This window comes from Bactrocera dorsalis, chromosome 4 (genome assembly GCF_023373825.1).
Source record: "Bactrocera dorsalis isolate Fly_Bdor chromosome 4, ASM2337382v1, whole genome shotgun sequence".
Lineage (NCBI taxonomy): Eukaryota > Metazoa > Arthropoda > Insecta > Diptera > Tephritidae > Bactrocera > Bactrocera dorsalis.
Window position 1 is genome coordinate 23,276,025 of NC_064306.1, and position 12,554 is coordinate 23,288,578.

The 12,554-nt window shown below is 37.2% G+C and overlaps 1 long non-coding RNA gene across 1 annotated transcript in view; it reads right to left on the reverse strand.

Moving 5' to 3' along the window:
• Positions 1-12,554, reverse strand: part of LOC125778090 (uncharacterized) — a 165,847-nt gene that overhangs the window by 127,983 nt on the left and 25,310 nt on the right. The gene's annotated exons all lie outside the window — the stretch shown is intronic.

Consider the following 12,554-nt stretch of genomic DNA (forward strand, 5'->3'; position numbering starts at 1 on the left):
GTCCTATAACTCTATTTTGCTTAAGGTAATGGTAAGGCACTTTAAATCCTCAACCATAAAAACTCGAGGCAGCCATTTTGACGTTCTTAGTGTGAAGTAAGCTTTCCGCTATAAATATTGTGAAGGAAATAGGAGCTGTTTGACTTTATAGCAAAAGCTTCAGTATGCCAGTGTGGTGAATAAAATTGCGCCTGAAAAGTCCGCATGGAAGTTTTTCTGCATGGTAGCTTTAATTACCTTTTTAAGTACGCTATGTATGGACGTTCGCCACCTACTTAAATGCTTACTTATTAAAGTTTAGCAACAAGTTTTTAGTTATAATTGTGGCATATGGAACTTGACGGTCCCCAAAGCTTTTGAATGTAAGTCGTTTCAGAGAATGAAGGGTGGGTATTTTTTAAATAACTTGAAAATCTATGATATTCATTCAAATATAACATTGAACTGAATTTTGTGAATTGATTTATATAAAAAAAAACCGCAAAACTGCAAATCATTTAGTTACACAATTACGAGTATAAATTTGATTGTACAATATCTTTGGAGGTGATTTTTATTCGATTTCGAAATTCAAAACATCAAGTCAACATCAAGAAATTTTTAACTTTTGGCTGTTACGGCCACAGATTGCCGCTATATTGTTTATGGCCTAAACTTAAGCGTAATTTATGTAATAATTTGATTCAAAATACTTGGGAGAATTGTGGAATGGGTGCAGTTCAAACAAGATAACTGTTCAAATCTACCATAATTAAATTCTACTAATAATATGCTGCAACATAATTGATATTTAAACAAGTGTTAATTTTCAAATAAATATTGAGTAAGTAAATACATATGTAAGTATATTGAGATCACCTGAGTCTATTTATATAATGGAAGTTCTTGAACTTGAACTGACATTCAAAAAATACCATCAGTAAGCAATGTTCAGTGATGACAATTTTTACACTCCCCATATACATATCATGTAATCTTATCCACCATGTTTTACCCATCTAAGATATTTAAATGATTTGGCGACGTCCGCCTTCATCTTTACGAAACACTAAATTCAATTTGTTGAGGCAAATTTAGACTTATGAAGCCATTGTATTATCTCAATATTCACACCGGGAAACCATATTTTATCTAAACACATAATTAATCATTGCCATTGGTTTAAGCATCCATTTCAAAAATTACACACTTATGGAGACAAAAATATCAACAACTAAGATTTAAAATTACGTTCTGGTGAATACTACGATCTTATTATTAAGGTAGTGGTCTGGTAACTTATGCCTATTTTCATGACTTCTTTTGGCGGTGGTTTTTTGTAGTAAAATAAAAATGAATTATCCTGAATATTTAGAGTGCTTATATTTATATATTGAAAATATAAAAAAAAATTATTTGATAAAATTTGATATTTTTTGACTATTATTATTGTCACTCGAAGTTGGAACCTCAAAAAAAAAAATGCACGTGGGTGGATTGGGTGATTTTGGCTCTTGAGGTTATCTGAAATCAAATATTTTTGGTTATTCTTAATCTATAGACATGTCATTTTGGTCTGAATTACTGAAGTCAAATTTCAAGGGTAAATAGCAAAATGGCGGACTTTGAAAAAAAAAGTTGTTTTATTTTAGCAAAGAAAGGGTTGTAAAATAAAAAGTTAGAGGTGAAAAAAATTCTGGTTAGTACCGACGAGAACTATAAGTGTGTAAAACAGCCTGCTAAAATTTGAAAGCAATCGGTTCAGTGAAAAGTTAGGACCCTGGCCGACCAGAAAAACAATGTTTTGAGAAAAACGCGTTTAAAGTTCGGCCGACCTTAAACGTTGGACTGAGAGGCGCTCTAGGAAACTCGTTATAACTCCCGAAATATTTCGAATTTCTGTCTGAAATTTTCACAGTATATTCTCAAGACATTGTACTTTCAAATTAAGCAAAAAAAATTTTTTTTTTGATTTTTTGAACCCAAGTTACCAGACTACTGCCTTAAGAAAAGTGAGTTAGATCTAAAATTCATAACATCTGCTGCGGAAAGGGTCATTCAAAATTTGATCTACGGTAAGGGTCTAAATTGCCTCGAAGAGCGGGCCAAGATATCAAATTCCCTAGGGCGAAAAGTAAATATTGTTTTTGAACAGAGACTAATTTGACAGAATGTATTTGGTTATTTTAGTTTCATACCATAGGGATATATGTATTTCAAAATAGGTCTAACCAAAGTTGTAAAATTTGTTTTAAACACTTTAGATCACCGTTTAACAAAAGTAAGAACAGCTTTTGCTTTCAAAACAATGCAAACAATATAAAGTAATAGTACAGGTAGCGCCACTTTGAAGCCAATTACTTGAGAAGGATTCATGAAATATTATGTACATAAATAGAATCTAGTTAAATACTCTAAAGCAAGCATAGGGAGTTTTTGATCATGGTGATATCAATAAAAAAGAATAGGGTGCATTGATAATAAAGGATCAGCTTATTCCAAAAAAAGTCCTGTATTTATAATTCAACCCTTCAAGCAATAACATTCTTCTCATTCCTAACCAATTATAAATTTGCGTTATTTGCGTTATTTATAGTTAAGCTTTTATCTGTATTAGATCAGCCTAGAAGTATACACCGAAATTGGTAAAATAGTTTATATAATAGTTGCCACATAGTTATTTTTACTAAATATTGGCTCATTATGAAAAATGTTCGAACGCCTCCACCTGGTGGTGGCAAAACATCTGAAAACCCCAAAAACTACGGCAAATAAACTAAATCATTATGAAACAATTATAAACCAACAATCCAGGCAGTTGGAAGCAATAGAGCAATTATGTGCCGAATTAAAGCTGAAAATCGAAACCTAAAAACAAATAATTTAAGTCCTACAAATAACGAAATAAATGCTGAATTGTATGCAACAGATGAGGAAGAGCTTGCCCGCGTAACAGATTGGAATTTGAAAAACAGGCCCAGTAAAAAAAGGAAAGCTGAATTATCTCCTCAGCTTGTGGTTCCAGCGACATCAAATACCATAAGAGAAGTCGGAAGAAATCAAACAGAAACGAAAATCTCACGACCTCCTTCAATAATGATCGGGTGACTGTGAATACCAAAAAATATATAAAATTACGAATGATGAGGCAAAAAAAGCATTTACAATTAAGCTTCTAAGTAATAATACATACAAAATCAATACATCAGACTCTGATGATTATAGAAAGTTAACCAAGACTCTGTCTACACAGAATTTACCGTGGTTTTCTTATGAAAATAAGCAATCTCGTCCAATTAAGGCAATGGTAAAAAATTTACATCTCTCAAACGAGCCAGAGGCTATAATATCAGACCTTCATAAGAAGGGATTCAAAGCCATAAACGCGGTCAACAAACTGAAGTGGAAAACGAAAGAGCCGTTAGATATGTTTCTTCTTACTTTCGATGCAACAGAAAATATAAATAACATATGTATATGCAATAAAAACCATATTGCATTCAGTTGTTGTCATTGAGGCCGTAAAGCAGTCAAAGCTCATACCACAATGCCAATTATGTCAATCATATTCAAAACTATTGTGGTAAGCAAGCAAGATGTGTGAAGTGTGCGGGAAAGCATAAGACCATAGAGTGTCAAAAACCTAATCACAATCAACCAAAATGTTGTAACTGTGGTGAGGCTCATCCTGCTAACTACAGAGGATGCGTAGTTGCGAAAGAACTGCAAAAGATTCGTGACCAAAGAAGTGGTACAAAGAAAAACGACCCACGTCCTAAAAGCTCGGTTGTAAAAGATACCAAAAGCCTCCCAAAAAACGCAATACGCCAACCAATGGCTGAAAATAAAGTTTCAATAGCAAATGGGCTAACTTATTCGCAAGTTGTAAAAGAGAACACTTGTTCAAATGAAGCTAGCATTCTTCAACAAATCTTAGAAAAGCTTACAAAACAAAATGAGTTTACCATTGCACTTGAGAAGAGGCTTCAGAAGCTCGAAAAAGCAGTACAAAAAATAAATAAATATGACAAAATTCTTAAAAATTATGCTATGGAACGCAAACGGGCTTACTAAACACCAAAATGAGCTAGAAACAATACTCACTACTGAAAAAATTGACGTATGCTTAATATCTGAGACCCATTTTAGCAAGCAAACTTACATTAAATTCATAAACTTCGAAATGTATAATGCAATACATCCGAACAGTTGTGCACGCGGAGGAGCTGCTATTATAATAAAAAGCAACATAAAACACCACGAAGAAAACAGCATATCTACAGAAGAATTTCAAGCAATAACGGTCACGATAGATAGTGACAACAACTTGTCCCTTTCAGCAGTTTACAGTCCCCCAAGACATCAAATAAAATGTCACAGCTATCTAGAACTGATTAATAGCCATAAAAACCGATTTATAATGGGTGGTGATTATAATGCGAAACATACTCACTGGGGCTCGAGACTTACAACCGACAAGGGCAGAGAGTTATTGAAAGCTCTTCAATTGTCTGGGTACAGTATCATGTCTACTGGAACACCAACTTATTGGCCAACAGATCCACTTAAAAAACCATATCTTATTGATTTTTTTATTACAAAACATATCTCCTCAAATTATGTGTGCATAGAAAGCGATGTAAGCTGACGTTGAACAATACGAAAAGCTCCGTCAGCATCGGGAAGGACCTCTCCGAGCCGTTCGATACCAAACGAGGTTTCAGACAAGGCGACTCCCTATCGTGCGACTTTTTCAATCTGCTGCTGAAGAAAATAATTCGAGCTGCAGAACTGAATCGAGCAGGTACAATCTTTTATAAGAGTGTACAGCTGCTGGCGTACGCCGATGATATTGATATCAACGCCCTCAACACCCGCGCCGTTAGTTCTGCTTTCTCCAGATTGGATAAGGAGCAAAATAAATAGGTCTGTCAGTGAACGGGGACAAGACGAAATATCTCCTGTCATCAAACAAACAATCGTCACACTCGCGATTTGGCTCACGTCACTGTTGACAGTCATAATTTTGAAGTTGTAGATAATGCCATCTATTTAGGAATCAGTATAAACACCACCAACAATATCAGCCTAGAAATCCAACGCAGGATAACTCTTGCCAACAGGTGCTACTTTGAAATGAGTAGGAAATTGAGAAGTAAAGTCCTTCCACAACGAACAAAAACCAAACTCTATAAGTCGCTCATAATTCCCGTCCTGCTATATGGTGCAGAGGCTTGGACGATGACAACAACGGATGAGTCGACGTTGCGAGTTTTAGAAAGAAAGGATTTATGGTTCTTTGCGCGTTGGCCACGGCGAATATCGGAGTCGATCGAGCGATGATTTGTACGAGATATACGACGACATTGACATAGTCCAGCGAATTAAAAGCTAGCGGCTACGCTGGCTAGGTCATGTTGTTCGGATGGACGAAAACACTCCAGCTCTGAAAGTATTTGACGCAGTACCCGCCGGTGGCAGCAGAGGAAGAGAAATACCTCCACTCCGTTGGAAGGACCAAGTGGTGAAGGACCTGGCTTCGCTTGGAATATCCAATTGGTGCCACGTAGCGAAAAAAAAAAACGACTGGCGCGCGGTTGTTAACTCGGCTATAATCGCGTAAGCGGTGTCTGCGCCAATTAGGAAGAAGAAGAAGAAAGCGGTTTAGATATGACCTCTGACCATTCACCAGTATATTTAACACTACACGAAAGTGTTGTTATTAAGGAACCTCCGCTTTCGCTAACAAATAAAAATACTGAGTGGGAATACTTTAAGTTGTAATTCCGAGCTAGATAACGAAATGAAGAATTTGACAAATACAATTCAATATGCAGCCTGGAGTAGGAACGTCACAGCAGGTCATAAGTATACCAAAGAAATCAAAGAAATGATAGCAGAAAAACGCCGATTACGCCGAAAGTGGCAACAAACAAGATCTCCATCTGACAAAACTTCAGTCGGGTGTGAACACTCAAACAGAACGCGCGTGTATCATCGCTTAATCGGAAAACAGACAAAGTGATTTCTTTAAAAGAATTAAAAAAAAAAAATTAAAAACAACAAAATAAAGAGATCAAAGAGTGTAAGCGGCACCGTTATGTCGCCGCGTGTGCATAAGAAAAAATTAAAAACTGATACTGGTCAGCGCATTGGCACTGACCAAAACTTCTTTTCGCCTCTACAAACTCTCGACGATACAGAGAATGTTGAAAAAAGTGACGAAGAATGTGAACAAATTGTAAATAACAAAACATACGTCCCACCCATTACGGTACTTAAGTGCACAGTGGAACAACTACATAAAATTTGCAAAGAAATAAATTGCACCAAATACTCTATAAAAAAAATATCGATTGGAATAAAACTCTATTGTGTGTTAAAATCAGACTATGAAGCGGCCTGTCATTACATGCAAGGCAAATTTGAATATTTCTCATATGCCAACAAGAACGAGAAACCATACAAAGCAATTCTCCTGGGGCTCGATGTTATGGACACTACAGTCCTTAAAAACGAACTCATTGCTATGGAACTACAGTGCTTGGATGTAAAGCTTGTTCAAAGAATGAGGCCTAATAACTCTATATTAATTTTATATGTGGTATATTTTACCAACAAGTCTACATCTTTGAATATTCTCAGAAAAAATCATGCTGTTATAAATTACGTGAGAGTAAAATGGGAATACCAAAAGCGAAATAGTAATAAACTAACCCAATGTTATAACTGTCAAATGTTTGGCCACGGATCCAGTCGCTGTGCAGTAAAGGCGTATTGTTCATTATGTGCGGGAAACCACAAAACTACGGACTGTAAAGAGGAGTCAGCTATTAAATGTGCAAATTGTAACGGGCCCCACAAGTCTAACTTCTACGAATGCCCGAGTAGATTAAGTTATATTAATTTAAGATCTCAAAAACAGCAGAATCTCTCTAGACTTAAGACAAACAACATTATTAATGCTCCTCGTATAAATGACAGAAACTTGTTTCCAAACTCACTTAGCCAAACAATCCCACCGGCAAACCCTACTTGGGTAACTTCGCAACAATTAAATTCACCAAACAGCAATGAAGAACTCTTCAGTATTGAAGAGATAAAGTCACTCACGTTCGATTTAATTAAAAACCTAAGAAATTGTAAATCAAAATCAGATCAGTTTGAAGTTATAACCTCACTAGCTTGCAAATTTCTTAAATAATGTTGAACCGCTTATTAATTGTCACTTGGAATGCCAGAGGTATTCGATCTAAAAAAGATGAGCTTTTCAATTTCATCATTAATAGAAACATTGATATTTGTTTACTAACCGAAACGTGGCTAAATGATAAAATTTCTATAAAAAACAATTCATATTATATATACAGAAATGATAGAACTAACAATAAGGGGGGAGGGGTAGCCATAATCATTAAAAAATCTATTCGCCATACCCTTTTGCCTCTCCTAAACACGAAAGCTATAGAATGCATTGGCATTAATGTACTTTGCCCCACAGGGAATCCTATATCAATCCACTGCTGCTATTTTCCTGGAGGCCAATCAAGCCCCGAACTTAAACGTAACTTTGAAAATGACTTAAAGCTGCTTACTCGAGCTACAGGAAAGTACCTATTGGGAGGAGATTTTAATTGTCGCCATAGCTCTTGGGGCTGCTACCGTGCAAATAATTGGGGTGGCATTCTGCATGATCATTCGTCATTAAGAGGTATCAGTGTGTTACACTCAACAGTACACTCATACGTGCCCGCTAATAGTCGCAGCAGAACTTCTAATCTAGATCTGTTCTTAACAAACAGTGTTTTCTAACACTAAGGCAATAAATGATTTAGGATCCGATCACCTACCTGTGCAAACTCTTTTTCACACAAATTTTACCTCAGTAAAAATATTTAGATACGTATTTAATAAAGCCAACTGGGCAAAATTTGGTAAACTGGTTAATCTGCACCTAAATTGCATTGATCAAGCAGCGGTCAGAAATACAGACGACATTGATAGGTTAATAAACAACTTCAACGAGGCAATCTGTTGTGCGAAAGCAGGTAGTATTCCAAAAAATAGTATATACTCTCACACAAAGCCACTTCCTCAAAATATCATTGCACTTATAAAACGTAGAAATCGACACCGGCGGAATTGGTTGAGATACAGAAATACGGCCGATCTCGTCCTAGTGAGATGGCTTAGTCATGTTATTGTCAATAAGATTTTTGTTCTCAGAAACGAAAATTGGAACAATCTTTTAGCAACGCTAGAGGATAATTCTTCACCATTTTGGAAACTATCTAAAGTGATCAAGAAGAAACGTTCTAGCATACCAACATTACGACAAAATGCTTGCTGCTTTTCCACACCACTACAAAAGGCGGACATTTTAGCAGATACATTTAAAATGAATCAGTGTCACTCTAACAACCTCAGCGATCATGCAACCATATCAGAAGTCAACAACTTTGTGTGCGATTTAGACTCTCAGATAATAACCTCGAAACAGACATTTTTTACAACTATCTCTGAGAATCTCCTCAATTATCACAAATCTTAAAACATCTAAATCGCCGGATTAGATAATATACAAAATCTATGCCTCAAGGCCCTGCCTAGAAAAGGATTAAAGTATCTCACAAGAATTATAAAACGAATGTCTTCGTTTATGCTACTTTCCGTCCCAGTGGAAGCTTTCAAAGGTTGTACCAATATTAAAGCCCAAACAAACCTGCAGAATGCCCAACGTCATATCGCCCAATAAGTTTTGCTGTCATCAGTAAGTAAAATTATGAAACAGCTATAAAATAAACACTGGCGACTTTCATGGAAGACAATGAAGAGCACCCGCCAGTGCAATTTGGTTACCGACGTGAACATAACACCTTACACCCATTGCTTAGAATAAAAAAAAATCATTAAAAACAAATTACTCTAAGCTATTATCTGAAAAGTTTATCTAACGACAATGGGAATGATTATTCACATTGGAAGTGTAAAAAAATTTTTTCTCGACCCGTTTCTCAGTATCATTAAATCAGAAAAGTAGACCAAACATGGGCCAAGAGCGATATCGAGAAAGCAAATGTTTTTTCGGCATATCTTGAAGGTGTCTTCAAACCATATGACACATCCGATGTAGCAGAAATAGAAACTCATACTTACGAGAATTATACCGAAATTCCTCTAATAACTAACGATGAGGTATGTGCAGAAATAAAAAACTGAAGTCTAAAAAATCGCCTGGATTTGATCTTATTACCAGTGAAATACTAAAACAGCTTCCTCACAACGTTATATGTAAAATTACTGCCATAATGAATGCTACTATAAATCTTCAATACGTATCCATTTATTGGAAAATTGCAGAGGTGATTATGTTCAATAAACCCGGTAAGCCCTCGCATGAAATTACTTCCTATCGGCCCATATCTCTCCTGCCAATACTCTCAAAACTATTGGAAAAACTGCTTGCTTTGCTTATTAACAACATAATTGAAGAGAGGAAGCTGATACCAGCGCATCAGTTTGGCTTTCGAAAAAATCATTCCACTATTGACCAAATACATAGAATAACTCGAGTCATTGAAAATGCCTTCGAAGACAAAAAAGTTTGCTCGGTCGTTTTTCTCGACGTGTCTAAAGCCTTTGATAAAGTTTGTCAAGGCGGGCTCCTAAACAAAATTAAAATGCTTTTACCAAAAAAATATTACAATATTTTAAAATCATACCTTTCGGACCGTTTTTTCGAATTAAACTTGGAGATATATACTCTGATTTAAAGGAAATAAAGGCTGGTGTTCCTCCTTTACCTACTCTTTACGTGCGATCTACCACATGACGACAATTGTATTACAACAACATTTGCAGATGATACTGCGGTTCTGTCTGTCGGCAAAACACAAACTGCATCTATTGCAAAATTGGAGGAACAAAATATTTGAATGGACAGCTAAATGGCGAATAAAATTAAACGAGACTAAATCAGTACACATTGATTTCAGATACAACAATACTAGATATATGCATCTGTACTTAAACGGAGTGCAAATACCATATCATAATACCGCGAAATGCCTAACAAATCCAGGGATTTCAAAACAAAGTTTTAAGATGTGTCGTCAATGCGCCTTGGTACGTTTGCAGTCACGATCTTGAACGCGATCTCGGAATTGACTCAGTTGCTGCATCAATTAAAAAATGTGCAAAGTCTCATATGGAAAGACTTTCTGACCATGTGAACACTGAAGCCAGGGCTCTTGTCACTCGAAATGAATGGAAAGAAAGGCTTAAGCGCAAAAATCCGTATCACCTTATACAGTAACCAGATTCTCTGCAATTTGTACGCAGAGCACCATTAATTATTTTGTATTATACAATAAGCAAAACAAATTGTTCGTTAGTTTATTTTATGTTAACTAGTTACAATGGCATTGAAATAAAAAAAAATACAAAAGACCCGTTTTCTTAAAGCACTTTTTGGAGCACCAGTCCACCGCTGAGTAACACTGTACAAGTACGTACATACGTGGGGTGAGGGAAAGTTTGAAAGGAAGCTAAACTAAACGCGGTGACTCAAGTGTATCTACCACTACGCCCTCGATTTACATCTATGGGATATGGAGTTGTTAAAACTATTTCTTGACGTTCACTTTCCCAAGAAACGAATTTACTGGAGGTGGGTAAGGGTGGTGTACATCCCGAAGGTTGGATTTCAGGCTCTCTTCTTTTTGTTTAAAGACGTTGGAGAGGCTTATGAAGTCGCAAAATAGGAGAAATATACCGAGAGACACGATATAAGGGGCTCAGAATGACCAAAGAAAGACAGGTTCGTACGGATAAACAATGATCTAGACGCTGTTGTGTCATGGCTCAGGTTTGGAGTGGTTTGAGGTCAAACCTCAAATATCTCATATATTCTCTTCACTGCGACAGAACTGCTGTGACGGAGTGGGGCAGTACGCTTGGCCAACGAAATGTCAATGACTGCACTCTGCAAGGTGGGCTTGAATGAATTCCATGGACCATACTGTTGGTTGATGCCGTTCAAGAGCTAGCTGGGCGGGTATCAGTGGCATCAAGCCATGTGTGTTCCTGGCCATAGCAGAATTGCGGAAACTACAAAGCTGATGAGTTCGCTAGAAAGGAGTATGGGTGCCAACCATTAAACCATTAGAATGGGAAAGAAGAGGTGTTTCCCTGTCATCGTGCACATGGGCGCTGGATCTATGGAACTACTAGGTACTACTGATAGGTGTCTTAACTGGACTCTGCCCCTTTGGCACTCACGCGGTAAGGCTAAAGATTTTGGAGGATGCAGGGGAAGTATATATTAGCCAGCTTAATAAATTTCTAGGCGCTTTGTAGATAAACGACATTTCCGTTTGATCCGAATTTATGAATTCTACATATATTCATACGAGATATGACAATTAAGTAATGAGACTGATTCCATAAAAACCGTATATTTGAAAATTATTCTACAACTCTGCCATCCTCTTCAAAGTAATCCCCTTGGGCAGCTATACAGCGATTCCAGCGCGTTTTCCATGGTTCGTAACATTTCTGGAACGCTTCGACTGGGATGTCCGCGAGTACCCTCGTCACGGCCGCCTGGATGTCCGTAATCGACTCAAAATGGGTTCCTTTGACCACCGATTTTGTTTTAAGAAACAAAAAAGACACTAGGTGACATGTGGGGTGAATAAGGCGGCTGTTGAAACACGGCGATCCCTTTAGAGGCTAAACCCTGGGACACGCTGAGGGCGGTGTGGCACGGCGCGTTGTCGTGATGAAGGATCCAGTTACGAGCGATGTCTGGGCGCACCCTGTTGACTCGTTTTCGCAATCTTTCGAGTATTTGGCAATAGTAGACTTGATTCACAGTTTTCCCCGGTGGACGATTCCACGGCTATCAAAAAAGGCAATAATCATAATTTTCACCTTCGACTTGTTCATGCGAGCTTTTTTCGGGCGGGAGGCGCGTGGAGACAACCATTGTGAGCTTTGGCGTTTGGTTTCCGGGTCGTATTGGAAAAACCAGCTCTCATCGCCTGTAATAACTCGATCAAGCAGCGACTGTTTCGCCCAATCTGGCGCAAAATATTATCGCGACGCGTTGCTCTTGACTTCGTTTTTCCATTTTCGTGACGTGCACTACACGTCTACTCAACTTGACGCAGCAGGCGAACTAAACAAGCTAGAGCGATGGTATATATGTATATCAATGGAGAGGGGAGGGATGCCGGAAAAAGAGAAAGGGAGTCACAGCTTCAACAAAAGCGCGGCAATAAAATCAGTCTCATTACTTAATTGTCAAACCTCGTATACATATATACATATATTTCTACATATATATAAAGATATAAAATTAAAATTATATCGTTATATATATCGTCTTCCTAGATAACGATTGGGACACTTTGAAGGGAAAAATGTTCTTTTTTGGTTTTGGAGGTATAAGAGACCCCGACTTAGATAGATGGACTCTTGCTACTTAGTAGTCACTCCGAAATAAGTGATGAAAAATTGCTTAGTATCGGAATTTGACAAATAGAAAAAGAAATATCCCAAATTTCATCCTC